This window comes from Coregonus lavaretus (assembly GCF_964263955.1).
Source record: "Coregonus lavaretus genome assembly, chromosome: 21".
Lineage (NCBI taxonomy): Eukaryota > Metazoa > Chordata > Actinopteri > Salmoniformes > Salmonidae > Coregonus > Coregonus lavaretus.
The window spans coordinates 23312471-23326677 of NC_140008.1; the positions used below are offsets into that span (position 1 = coordinate 23312471).

The 14207-nt window shown below is 43.8% G+C and overlaps 1 protein-coding gene across 1 annotated transcript in view; it reads right to left on the reverse strand.

Annotated features, from left to right (window-relative positions):
• The window catches only part of LOC311148386 (voltage-dependent R-type calcium channel subunit alpha-1E-like), a gene marked incomplete at both ends in the record, with an annotated part of 178622 nt that overhangs the window by 107055 nt on the left and 57360 nt on the right, over positions 1–14207 (reverse strand). The gene's annotated exons all lie outside the window — the stretch shown is intronic.

Sequence of the window (14207 nt, forward strand, 5' to 3'; positions counted from 1 at the left end):
CAATATTTTTAGCAAAAAAAAACATTTTCAATTTACAATCTGTAGAAACAATGAGAATAGAAGGGTTCAGAATTTTTGTAAAACATCACAGTACAGTTGAAAAATATATGGCAAATAGAAATCCAATATGGATGGTGTTAAGAGATAGATGGGTGGTGTTCAATGGAGTTGAAGGATGGGACTAATAACAACTAACAACAACTAATAACAACAAGATAACTAATAATAAGCATACTGTGTCCACAATAAGTATATAGGTTATAGGTTGAGAGCTTTTGTGAAAGATATGGCATATAGAAGCAAACCGGATGGACTTCATGAAAATGATTGGAGAGGTTGAGGGTAGAGGAAGTACAGGAGTAAAAACAAACAAAATTGAATTATTGTAAAATTGACTGTGTCCATAAAATATAGTATGTATAAGCTGGAAGTAGAGGCCTAAGCATTGTTGTTCACTAGTTTCCTCCAATTAGGGAAGGGGTGGTGGGGTTGGAAAGTAATAAAGGGAAATATATATTTTTAAAGGATATGTACAGTGGGGAAAAAAAAGTATTTAGTCAGCCACCAATTGTGCAAGTTCTCCCACTTAAAAAGATGAGAGAGGCCTGTAATTTTCATCATAGGTACACGTCAACTATAACACAATTGCACAATTGGTGGCTGACTAAATACTTTTTTCCCCCACTGTATATATATGTATGTATGTGTATATATATGTATGTATGTGTATATGTATGTATGTATGTATGTATGTATGTATGTATGTATGTATGTATGTATATATATATATATATATATATATATATATATATATATATATATATATATATATATATATATATATATATATAGCTCTGGAAAAAATTAAGAGACCACTGCAAATTTTTCTTAAATCAGCATGACAGCCATTCCATTCCAGTGTCTGTTAAATTCCAACACAGGCACACCTCATTCTACTGAATTAGGTACTGATTAGGTGATCACCTGAACCAAATCTTATTTAACGAGGAAAAGTATAAAAACCACTTCTGTGTTCATCACTATACTCTTGCAATAGGACCAGTGCTAATAGTAAGCTCAAAAGTAATATTAATCAAAAAATAACTATTGACCATGCCAAAAGAGTTGAAAAGGAAAGTTTTGAGTGAGGAAAAGAAGGGTTCAATTCTGGCTTTACTGGCAGAGGGATACAGTGAGCGTCAGGTTACTTCCATCCTTAAAATGTCAATGACGGCGGTTCATAAGAACAACTTCAAGCAGCAGACATTGGGGACAACAAAGCTACAGACCGGCAGAGGGTGAAAATGACTCTCTACTGACCAGGATGACCGCCAAGTCATTCGAATGTCACTCAACAACCGTAGGATGACATCAAGTGACCTACACAAAGAATGGCAAACAGCAGCTGGGGTGAAGTGCACGGCGAGGACGGTTCGAAACAGGCTTCTAGGGGCAGGGCTGAAGTCGTGCAAAGCTAGAAAAAAAGACCTTCATCAATGAGAAGCAAAGAAGAGCCAGGCTGAGGTTTGCAAAAGACCATAAGGATTGGACCGTAGAGGACTGGAGTAAGGTCATCTTCTCTGATGAGTCCAATTATCAGCTTTGCCCAACACCTGGTCGTCTAATGGTTAGATGGAGACCTGGAGTGGCCTACAAGCCACAGTGTCTCGCACCCACTGTGAAATTTGTTGGAGGATCGGTGATGATCTGGGGGTGCTTCAGCAAGGCTGGAATCGGGCAGATTTGTCTTTGTGAAGGACGCATGAATCAAGCCACGTACAAGGTTGTCCTGGAAGAAAACGTGCTTCCTTTTGCTCTGACATTGTTCTCCAACTCTGAGGATTGGTTTTTCCAGCAGGACAATGCGCCATGCCACACAGCCAGGTCAATCAAGGTGTGGATGGAGGACCACCAGATCAAGAACCTGTCATGGCCAGCCCAATCTCCAGACCTGAACCCCATTGAAAACTTCTGGAATGTGATCAAGAGGAAGATGGATGGTCACAAGCCATCAAATAAAGCCGAGCTGCTTGAATTTTTGCGCCAGGAGTGGCATAAAGTCACCCAACATCAATGTGAAAGACTGGTGGAGAGCATGCCAAGACGCATGAAAGCTGTGATTGAAAATCAGGATTATTCCACCAAATATTGATTTCTGAACTCTTCCTAAGTTAAAACATTAGTATTGTGTTGTTTAGAAATTAACATGAACTTATTTTCTTTGTTATTTTGACCAGTTTTCATTTTCTGCAAAAAATGCTCTAAATGACAATATTTTTATTTGGAATTTGGGAGAAATGTTGTCAGTAGTTTGTAGAATAAAACAAAAATGTTATTTTTACCCAAACACATATCTATAAATAGTAAAACCAGTGAAACTGATAATTTCGCAGTGGTCTCTTAATTTTTTCCAGAGCTGTATAGATACAGTGGGGAGAACAAGTATATGATACACTGCCGATTTTGCAGGTTTTCCTACTTACAAAGCATGTAGAGGTCTGACATTTTTATCATAGGTACACTTCAACTGTGAGAGACGGAATCTAAAACAAAAATCCAGAAAATCACATTGTATGATTTTTAAGTAATTAATTTGCATTTTATTGCATGACATAAGTATTTGATACATCAGAAAAGCAGAACTTAATATTTGGTACAGAAACCTTTGTTTGCAATTACAGAGATTATATGTTTCCTGTAGGTCTTGACCAGGTTTGCACACACTGCAGCAGGGATTTTGGCCCACTCCTCCATACAGACCTTCTCCAGATCCTTCAGGTTTCGGGGCTGTCGCTGGGCAATACAGACTTTCAGCTCCCTCCAAATATTTTCTATTGGATTCAGGTCTGGAGACTGGAAGGCCACTCCAGGACCTTGAGATGCTTCTTACGGAGCCACTCCTTAGTTGCCCTGGCTGTGTGTTTCGGGTCGTTGTCATGCTGGAAGACCCAGCCACGACCCATCTTCAATGCTCTTACTGAGGGAAGGAGGTTGTTGGCCAAGATCTCGCGATACATGGCCCCATCCATCCTCCCCTCAATACGGTGCAGTCGTCCTGTCCCCTTTGCAGAAAAGCATCCCCAAAGAATGATGTTTCCACCTCCATGCTTCACGGTTGGGATGGTGTTCTTGGGGTTGTACTAAATCCTTCTTCTTCCTCCAAACACGGCGAGTGGAGTTTAGACCAAAAAGCTATATTTTTGTCTCATCAGACCACATGACCTTCTCCCATTCCTCCTCTGGATCATCCAGATGGTCATTGGCAAACTTCAGACGGGCCTGGACATGCGCTGGCTTGAGCAGGGGGACCTTGCGTGCGCTGCAGGATTTTAATCCATGATGGCGTAGTGTGTTACTAATGGTTTTCTTTGAGACTGTGGTCCCAGCTCTCTTCAGGTCATTGACCAGGTCCTGCCGTGTAGTTCTGGGCTGATCCCTCACCTTCCTCATGATCATTGATGCCCCACGAGGTGAGATCTTGCATGGAGCCCCAGACCGAGGGTGATTGACCGTCATCTTGAACTTCTTCCATTTTCTAATAATTGCGCCAACAGTTGTTGCCTTCTCACCAAGCTGCTTGCCTATTGTCCTGTAGCCCATCCCAGCCTTGTGCAGGTCTACAATTTTATCCCTGATGTCCTTACACAGCTCTCTAGTCTTGGCCATTGTGGAGAGGTTGGAGTCTGTTTGATTGAGTGTGTGGACAGGTGTCTTTTATACAGGTAACGAGTTCAAACAGGTGCAGTTAATACAGGTAATGAGTGGAGAACAGGAGGGCTTCTTAAAGAAAAACTAACAGGTCTGTGAGAGCCGGAATTCTTACTGGTTGGTAGGTGATCAAATAGTTATGCAATAAAATGCAAATTAATTACTTACAAATCATACAATGTGATTTTCTGGATTTTTGTTTTAGATTCCGTCTCTCACAGTTGAAGTGTACCTATGAAAAAAATTACAGACCTCTACATGCTTTGTAAGTAGGAAAACCTGCAAAATCGGCAGTGTATCAAATACTTGTTCTCCCCACTGTGTGTATATATATATATATATATATATATATATATATAAAAAATAAAACAATCTACTGGCAAATCCTTTTTAATCCTTGTCATATGAAGAGAAATAATGAAGAGAAATTATAGATAAAACGTATCTATACGCATCGGCCATTGGACATAAACATTACACAACAAGTTGGAAATCGCATATTCAACAATGAGTGGTTTGGAAGGAATTAGTGGCTAACTGCAAGCATTGCAAAGCAATCACTAGCCTGCTATTCAGTGGAGTGGCTGTGTGGTCCCAAGTCTGGTTTATGGGTCTCTTTTCCAAGCTTAAAATGATCAACTTTCAACATGGGCCATGCTGTCAATCCAGCATGATTTCTGCCGCACTCAAAACAACTGTTAACTCGGAACTGGGAAATCTTACTTCAGTGAGTTCAAGACAACTGGGAACTCAGGAAAAAACAAGCTCCGACTAGGAAAATACGTTTTGAATGGTCATCCAACTCGGAATTGTAAATCGGGAACTCTGTCCTCTTTCTAGAGCTACAACCTGAAGATCACTGACATCATCATGATTCAACCTTGTTTTTTTCAGAGTTCCCAGTTGTCTTGAAAGCACCATAAATCCAGAGAATGCCAGACTTTGATGACAAAGTTTGATGACATAATTTGCCCACAAAGGACCTCCGCGCCACCTTCCTGTTCAAGTGAGCACAGCACAACAAGGTGAGTCCAAAAATGTATTGTATGCTGCTGCATAAATGACGTAATATGCCAGGGAGATATGTATATTGTAGCTAAGAAAGTAATACTAAGTGTTTGTTGTGTAGTAAACTGTTGGTAGCCCATGTGCCTCACCCTAATAATTTGGTCTATTATCCCCTCTTAATTTCGCCTACTGTTCTGACTTGGTGGTGCACATGTAGCCTGTAACCTGTTTTAGAGAAATGTAATCATGGAATATTGTAAGAGCTATCATTGCCTGCTTATATGCCCCCTTTATTTATCTTACGATTCTGACTTCGTATACAGGGAGAACACTGTAAGAACGGCCCATGTTCTGAATTCTGTCGCTGTACATTTAAAAAGTGCTGAATAAATAGTTACAGTGAGGGAAAAAAGTATTTGATCCCCTGCTGATTTTGTACATTTGCCCACTGACAAAGAAATGATCAGTCTATAATTTTAATGGTAGGTTTATTTGAACAGTAAGAGACAGAATAACAACAAAAAAATCCAGAAAAAACGCATGTAAAAAATGTTATGAATTGATTTGCATTTTAATGAGGGAAATAAGTATTTGACCCCCTCTCAATCAGAAAGATTTCTGGCTCCCAGGTGTCTTTTATACAGGTAACGAGCTGAGATTAGACACACACTCTTAAAGGGAGTGCTCCTAATCTCAGTTTGTTACCTGTATAAAAGACACCTGTCCACAGAAGCAATCAATCAATCAGATTCCAAACCTCCACCATGGCCAAGACCAAAGAGCTCTCCAAGGATGTCAGGGACAAGATTGTAGACCTACACAAGGCTGGAATGGGCTACAAGACCATCGCCAAGCAGCTTGGTGAGAAGGTGACAACAGTTGGTGCGATTATTCGGGGGGCTCCATGCAAGATCTCACCTCGTGGAGTTGCAATGATCATGAGAACGGTGAGGAATCAGCCCAGAACTACACGGGAGGATCTTGTCAATGATCTCAAGGCAGCTGGGACCATAGTCACCAAGAAAACAATTGGTAACACACTACGCTGTGAAGGACTGAAATCCTGCAGTGCCCGCAAGGTCCCTCTGCTCAAGAAAGCACATATACAGGCCCGTCTGAAGTTTGCCAATGAACATCTGAATGATTCAGAGGAGAACTAGGTGAAAGTGTTGTGGTCAGATGAGACCAAAATGGAGCTCTTTGGCATCAACTCAACTCGCCGTGTTTGGAGGAGGAGGAATGCTGCCTATGACCGCAAGAACACCATCCCCACTGTCAAACATGGAGGTGGAAACATTATGCTTTGGGGGTGTTTTTCTGCTAAGGGGACAGGACAACTTCACCACATCAAAGGGACGTCAAATCTTGGGTGAGAACCTCCTTCCCACAGCCAGGGCATTGAAAATGGGTCGTGGATGGGTATTCCAGCATGACAATGACCCAAAACACATGGCCAAGGCAACAAAGGAGTGGCTCAAAAATAAGCACATTAAGGTCCTGGAGTGGCCTAGCCAGTCTCCAGACCTTAATCCCATAGAAAATCTGTGGAGGGAGCTGAAGGTTCGAGTTGCCAAACGTCAGCCTCGAAACCATAATGACTTGGAGAAGATCTGCAAAGAGGAGTGGGACAAAATCCCTCCTGACATGTCGTCTGACCTCTGTGATTGCCAACAAGGGTTTGCCACCATGTACTAAGTCATGTTTTGCAGAGGGGTCAAATACTTATTTCCCTCATTAAAATGCAAATCAATTTATAACATTTTTGACATGCGTTTTTCTGGATTTTTTTTGTTGTTATTCTGTCTCTCACTGTTCAAATAAACCTACCATTAAAATTATAGACTGATCATGTCTTTGTCAGTGGGCAAACGTACAAAATCAGCAGGGGATGAAATACTTTTTTCCCTCACTGTATATTGACTATGTCGGTCCTAGCTTGCTCATCAATGTCTTAATTGAAATTACGGATTGCATTTTATCTGCTTGTCGTCCCCTTATGCCATAGTTTGTACATCTCAATTGTCAGTAGAAACCACATTTGTTTAAGCAAGTCAGCCAGATCAGCTATGTTTTTTTTTTAAAGGCAGTAAATGAGGCTGAATGAACTGTTTCGCTGCCAGACAAGGCTCCGCTGATAGCCAGGTGTAGCAGTGGTAAGGTGTTGGGACTGCTGTTGGGACTCTGCTGTTGGGACAGCTTTATGTAGGCCCTAACAGTTTGTGGGCACCGTTTGTCACCGTTATAGTGCAATTAATGTATTGTTTAGTGTTGTGTTGTGTAGTGGCTTTGCTCGCATGCATCCCCCCCCCAAGATTTACATGCTAAAATCGGCACTGGCCTCTACCAATGTCAATACTGTATGCCTGGTAAACCAAGCAATTTGAGGAAATTAGCAAAATGATCTCATAAGCAGACAGTTTTTGATTCATTTTATATTCTATTTACATTGTTATTGTCTGACATTAACCTCTAAAAGTCTAAGCCTTTGGGGGGGGGGGGGGCGGGGGGGGTTATACTAAGATAACATACAGTGGGGTAAAAAAGTATTTAGTCAGCCACCAATTGTGCAAGTTCTCCCACTTAAAAAGATGAGAGAGGCCTGTAATTTTCATCATAGGTACACGTCAACTATAACAGACAAATTGAGGAAAAAAATTCCAGAAAATCACATTGTAGGATTTTTAATGAATTTATTTGCAAATTATGGTGGAAAATAAGTATTTGGTCACCTACAAACAAGCAAGATTTCTGGCTCTCACAGACCTGTAACTTCTTCTTTAAGAGGCTCCTCTGTCCTCCACTCATTACCTGTATTAATGGCACCTGTTTGAACTTGTTATCAGTATAAAAGACACCTGTCCACAACCTCAAACAGTCACACTCCAAACTCCACTATGGCCAAGACCAAAGAGCTGTCAAAGGACACCAGAAACAAAATTGTAGACCAGCACCAGGCTGGGAATACTGAATCTGCAATAGGTAAGCAGCTTGGTTTGAAGAAATCAACTGTGGGAGCAATTATTAGGAAATGGAAGACATACAAGACCACTGATAATCTCCCTCGATCTGGGGCTCCACGCAAGATCTCACCCCGTGGGGTCAAAATGATCACAAGAACGGTGAGCAAAAATCCCAGAACCACACGGGGGGACCTAGTGAATGACCTGCAGAGAGCTGGGACCAAAGTAACAAAGCCTACCATCAGTAACACACTACGCCGCCAGGGACTCAAATCCTGCAGTGCCAGACGTGTCCCCCTGCTTAAGCCAGTACATGTCCAGGCCCGTCTGAAGTTTGCTAGAGTGCATTTGGATGATCCAGAAGAGGATTGGGAGAATGTCATATGGTCAGATGAAACCAAAATATAACTTTTGGGTAAAAACTCAACTCTCTCGTGTTTGGAGGACAAAGAATGCTGAGTTGCATCCAAAGAACACCATACCTACTGTGAAGCATGGGGGTGGAAACATCATGCTTTGGGGCTGTTTTTCTGCAAAGGGACCAGGACGACTGATCCGTGTAAAGGAAAGAATGAATGGGGCCATGTATTGTGAGATTTTGAGTGAAAACCTCCTTCCATCAGCAAGGGCATTGAAGATGAAACGTGGCTGGGTCTTTCAGCATGACAATGATCCCAAACACACCGCCCGGGCAACGAAGGAGTGGCTTCGTAAGAAGCATTTCAAGGTCCTGGAGTGGCCTAGCCAGTCTCCAGATCTCAACCCCATAGAAAATCTTTGGAGGGAGTTGAAAGTCCGTGTTGCCCAGCGACAGCCCCAAAACATCACTGCTCTAGAGGAGATCTGCATGGAGGAATGGGCCAAAATACCAGCAACAGTGTGTGAAAACCTTGTGAAGACTTACAGAAAACGTTTGACCTGTGTCATTGCCAACAAAGGGTATATAACAAAGTATTGAGAAACTTTTGTTATTGACCAAATACTTATTTTCCACCATAATTTGCAAATAAATTCATAAAAAATACTACAATGTGATTTTCTGGATTTCTTTTCTCATTTTGTCTGTCATAGTTGACGTGTACCTATGATGAAAATTACAGGCCTCTCTCATCTTTTTAAGTGGGAGAACTTGCACAATTGGTGGCTGACTAAATACTTTTTTTCCCCACTGTATGTGTCATGACTTCCGCCGAGGCTGCCTCCCCTCCTTGTTCGGGCAGGTTTCGGCGTTCGTCGTCACCGGCTCACTAGCTACTGCCGCTCCCATTCTCATCACTCCACTTGTCTTGTCTTGTCAATCACACACACCTGGTGCTCATCCCCTAATTAGTCTGTGTATAAGTGTTCCCTCTGCCCCTTGTCTTTGTGAGTGATTGTTCTATGTGGGAGGAGAGTAGCTCGGTTGAGATACTCTCTCATTTATTTTGCCAGGGTTGATTTTCCCCTGTGTCATTACATTTATTGTATTTTCTGAGACTGTGTTTGGTCAGGGAGGATTGTTTCCCCTGTACCTGTTTCGATTGCCGTTGTAGGCGCATTGTATGTCTGGAAGGAATAAATCTGCATTCGGTTATTTTACTCCTGCGCCTGACTCCGTCCATCATTCACCACAATATGGAATTGTTTAGCTATTTGATTTTGAATTTTAGGACCCCTGTTGGTATAAACAAAATTATATTGAAAAATGATTAGATAAAATATTGAATTTGGACTTTACTGCTATGTTAGTTTGTAGACCTAACCGTTCGGATGCTACAGACGTTTTCATTATGTCTCCTGGTCTGACAAACAGCGCTGTATGTCTGCCACTTTCCACCGCAGATGCGGAAGGCCAACATAGGCAGATGCAGTGGATTGAGACGCAACTCATTCAAAAACCAGATATCTCTAGCTTAAAAAGACGGATTCTGATGGGGATGTTTTAAATTATGTTAATTAGATTGACGCACAGGTGTGTCAATCGACTTTAGGGGGTTAAGGGCTCAATTTTAACGAACCTAACGCAATAGTAAATCTTAGCACTGGCGGTAGCCCTACAGGTTGGGGCTGTGTCAGAAATATTTTTGTTATTTTCACAATGGGAATTATATGCACAGTAGCTGGCGGTGGCGTGAAAGGGCTGGGTTTTGATTAATAAATAAGTTGTAGGTGTCGAGGCTTGACCCCTCAAAGGCCAATCAGAACGTGCTCCATGCTTCAAGTTGTGTATTTACGGTCTTTTATGTATTGCGTTGTCATCAACTCCAATTCGAATGTTAGTCCATTATAGCCTAGTTTGTTAATTAACCTATCATAAACAAAATAACAACGTGTGTAGGCTTTCCCATCGTTGCTAAATATGTTGAACATGTTTGCAGCTCACATTGTAAGTAATTGCATGGCTTCGATACGGAAATTCAGTATATTGTTAAACATAGCATTCACACTGATATAAGGGCTAGGCCTACCGTAAATTACATTTTGTTTTCCATGTCTGAGCCATGGACATGCCAAACGTTGTCAATAAGCAAGATTAAATTCACTAGCCTATTGATAAGGCTTAAAAAGAGAGTGAAAAATGTGAATACAATTCTAATAAAAACGAAACATCAACTTGTTTTAAATTGGCTATATCTAAATACAGTTAAAGGCACCATATTGTCTCCCCATTGGGCATATAATATTGAGGCAACATTGACTATGGAAGGTTTTACACAGATCCAAACTCTACACAGGAGCTGGAGTAAGATCCAATATAAAGGGGGAATGTTGACTTAACATTATACTGTTCCCAAATATAATGTTTTATAAACATCATGGAAGGACCTTACAGATCGCATTCACACTTCTCCAGAAATAACAGAAGGCTCCTAAATTGCATTGCATGCGAGCGATGGATTTTCTCACCATAAAGCCAAGGACGGTGAATCATTCTAATAAGTTTAGGTTTTTAATGAAATGAAACAAGCAATTGTTAGAGGAAAATAACTTAAATGTTTCTAACTACGAGGGTCACCACCTGCATCAACTCATCTCTCATTTCATGATGGGCATGTGGACACAGGTAGCCTACATGGAGGGGGTTTTACGTATGTCCAAAATAATAACGGGAGCTGGCTAAAATACTGATAGAAAGGGGATGTCCGCTCACTGTTGCTGCTCCTAAACGTATTCTTTTAATTAAGCTTTGGTGATTAATTTCTTATGTTTCTAATTACGAGGGTTAACGGCCCAAAATGGACATTTCCCCTCTTGTTACATGAGCATATTGTCACGCCCTGGCTCTGGGGACTATGTTATGTTGAGCCAGGGTGTGTAATTCTATGTTTGATTTTCTATGTTGGGCTGAGTGACTCCCAATCAGAGGCAACGAGTGTCAGCTGGGTGTCTCTGATTGGGAGCCATATTTAACTGTCTGTCTTTCACTTTGTGTTTGTGGTTTCTTGTTCATTTCGGTTTGTGTTAAACTGTAGACGTCACGTTATCGTTTATTGTTTTGATCGTGTGATCAGTAATAAAAAGATATGTTCACCTTCAACGCTGCGCCTTGGTCCTCATCTCTAACCAACGATCGTGACAGAAGAAACCACCATAACTGGACCAAGCAGCATGAAGAAGAGAGAGGAAGGACTTGGGAGCAGTTGAGTAGGAGTCTCGACTGGGCCAAGCCAAGAGAAGAGGAGAGAGGTTGGAGTTTGGAGCAGTGGGGTGAGAGTCTGGCGAGAATGATGGAGGCCTGGCCCACGGGGAGGAGAGACCCCCAGAAAATTTTTAGGGGGGGGGCTCACGACGTCGGGGCAGCAGGAGGCCGCTATGGAGCGGTCCAGCGGGGTTGCAGAGGAGGCCGCCAGGTTACGGGGGCCACTGGTAGAAGAGGGGATGGAGGGTGTAGAGGCACGGCGAGAGGTACTGGCGTGTGTTGCCAGTCCGGTCCGGCCCGTTCCAGATCCCGGTGTAGAGCCAGTGGTGTGTGTCCCCAGTACGGTCCGGTCTATTCCTGCTCCCCGCACCAAACCTACGGTGTGCGTCGACAGCCCAGCCCGGCCCGTTCCTGCGCTCCGCACCAAGTCTGTGGTGCGCGTCGCCAGCCCAGTCCGGCCCATCCAAGCTTCCCGCACCAAGCCAGTGGTGTGCGTCGTCAGTCCGGCACGGCCCGTGCCTGCTCTCCGCACCAAGTCTATGGTGCGTTTCGTCAGCCCTGTCCGGCCCGTTCCTGCTCTCCGCACCAAGTCTGTGGTGCGCGTCGCCAGCCCAGTCCGGCCCATCCAAGCTTCCCGCACCAAGCCAGTGGTGTGCGTCGTCAGTCCGGCACGGCCCGTGCCTGCTCTCCGCACCAAGTCTATGGTGCGTTTCGTCAGCCCTGTCCGGCCCGTTCCTGCTCTCCGCACCAAGTCTGTGGTGCGCGTCGCCAGCCCGGTCCGGCCCGTCCAAGCTCCCCGCACCGGGTCAGTGGTGCGCGTCGTCAGCCCGGTCCGGCTCATTCCTGCTCCCCGCACCAAGTCAGGGGTGCGCTTCGTCAGCCCGGTCCGGCCCGTTCCTCCTCCACGCATCAAGCCAGGGGTGTGCGTCGTCAGTCCAGCACAACCCGTGCCTGGGTCATGTCCGGAGCCGGATCCGCCGCCGAGGCGGAGTGCCCACCCGGTCCCTCCCCTGTTGTGGTTGTTTGGCGCGGCCGGAGTCCGCGCCTTTGGGGGGGGGTACTGTCACGCCCTGGCTCTGGGGACTATGTTATGTTGAGCCAGGGTGTGTAATTCTATGTTTGATTTTCTATGTTGGGCTGAGTGACTCCCAATCAGAGGCAACGAGTGTCAGCTGGGTGTCTCTGATTGGGAGCCATATTTAACTGTCTGTCTTTCACTTTGTGTTTGTGGTTTCTTGTTCATTTCGGTTTGTGTTAAACTGTAGACGTCACGTTATCGTTTATTGTTTTGATCGTGTGATCAGTAATAAAAAGATATGTTCACCTTCAACGCTGCGCCTTGGTCCTCATCTCTAACCAACGATCGTGACACATATGGGCACTGTGCATCACAGCTGGATAGGTTGCGCTTCCACTCTCAAATCAATGTCATTACCATCTGCGTTACCGCTAAGACCTGCTTTTCGTTGGTCTTAAATCTCACAATTTGTGCTCCATGAAATTGTCACTTTTGCACTTGTTTTGAAGGACACACCTCAAATATTACCACCCCTCCCACCTCAGTGCACGCGAGCTGATGTTAGACAGGTAAATTGCCAAACCTGGTGCAAGGGGTGGAAAATGCCAGAGCACCAGTTTCTACATTGCGAAATTGCCAACTAACGCGCGTTTGACACTTTCGCCGCCTTGGCACCAGCCAAAAATAGAGCCCTAAAAGTACAAGATTTGGTATCAAGAGATTGGAATGCACTCACCCGGCACATATCCCTAAAAATAATGTAATGTAAAACCTGAAGAGGAAAATGTATCAATATACGCAGTGTGAGAAGACAAATGTCTGAGTAGAGTAGTAATCGTGTATCTCAAAGGTTAGATACGACAGGTCATTTAGGGGGAAAATGAGGCCAGATGAGAGGAGTCTACGGAGAAAGTCAGCGGAGTAACCAAATCCATTTGAATTCACTGCTCCTCGCTGGGTTTTAATTAAATCTCTACTTTGGGCTGTGGTGTGGTGGGTTCGTTTCCCACGGGGGGCCAGTATGAAAAATGTATACACTCACTAACTGTAAGTTGCTCTGGATAAGAGCGTCTGCTAAATTACTAAAATGTAATGTAAATGTAATGCAGAAGAAGAGTAGCTACAGCCAGACCACTCCCCTCTCACCTGGCTGGGAATATCTGACAAGGCATAACATCTCCACATATGACCATCCACACACACATCAAGACACACAGCCAGAGAGGAGGGGTGAGGTTGGGGGTGATGGGCACTGTGGGTGAGGAGACATTATCAGAGCTTTAAGGACATGGCTCCACAGCACCAGTCTGACACTCCTCTCCCACCCCATCCCTTTCTCCTCTCCTCCTTTTCCTCCCCTCCTTTCAGCAGAGAGCTGGGCCTTATTCAGCACTGTGAGCCTGCGCTCATTAATAATGAAACGCAGAGAATCATGTAAAATTCTGTAAGAACCTTGCCACCCTTTGTACTTTTGCACTATGGAATGGATTAATATTTCATCTGTGTGCGTATGTGTGTGTATTGAACCAGAGTTGGCCCTGATGTTTTCAACAGAGGTGGCGTGTAGCCTAGCAGTTAAGCGCGTTGGGCCCGTAACCGAAAGGTCGCTGGTTCGAATCCCCGAGTTCACTAGGTGAAAAATCTGCAAGGCACTTAACAATAATTGCTCTGGATAAGAGCGTCTGCTAAATGACTCAAATGTAACAGGCAGTGCTGTTAGGAAGATAAACTGTCTTCGTCCTCAGCCTCTCAAGAGAATCCCTTACCCCTTTTAGATCAGCAAATAACCTGTAGTAACCTTTTCATTGTCCACTGCAATCATTTGCTCCAGGAGTCTAGACAGTGGAAACATATATTCCTTTCCATTGTGTGTAAAAGCCTAAAGGTGAACTGT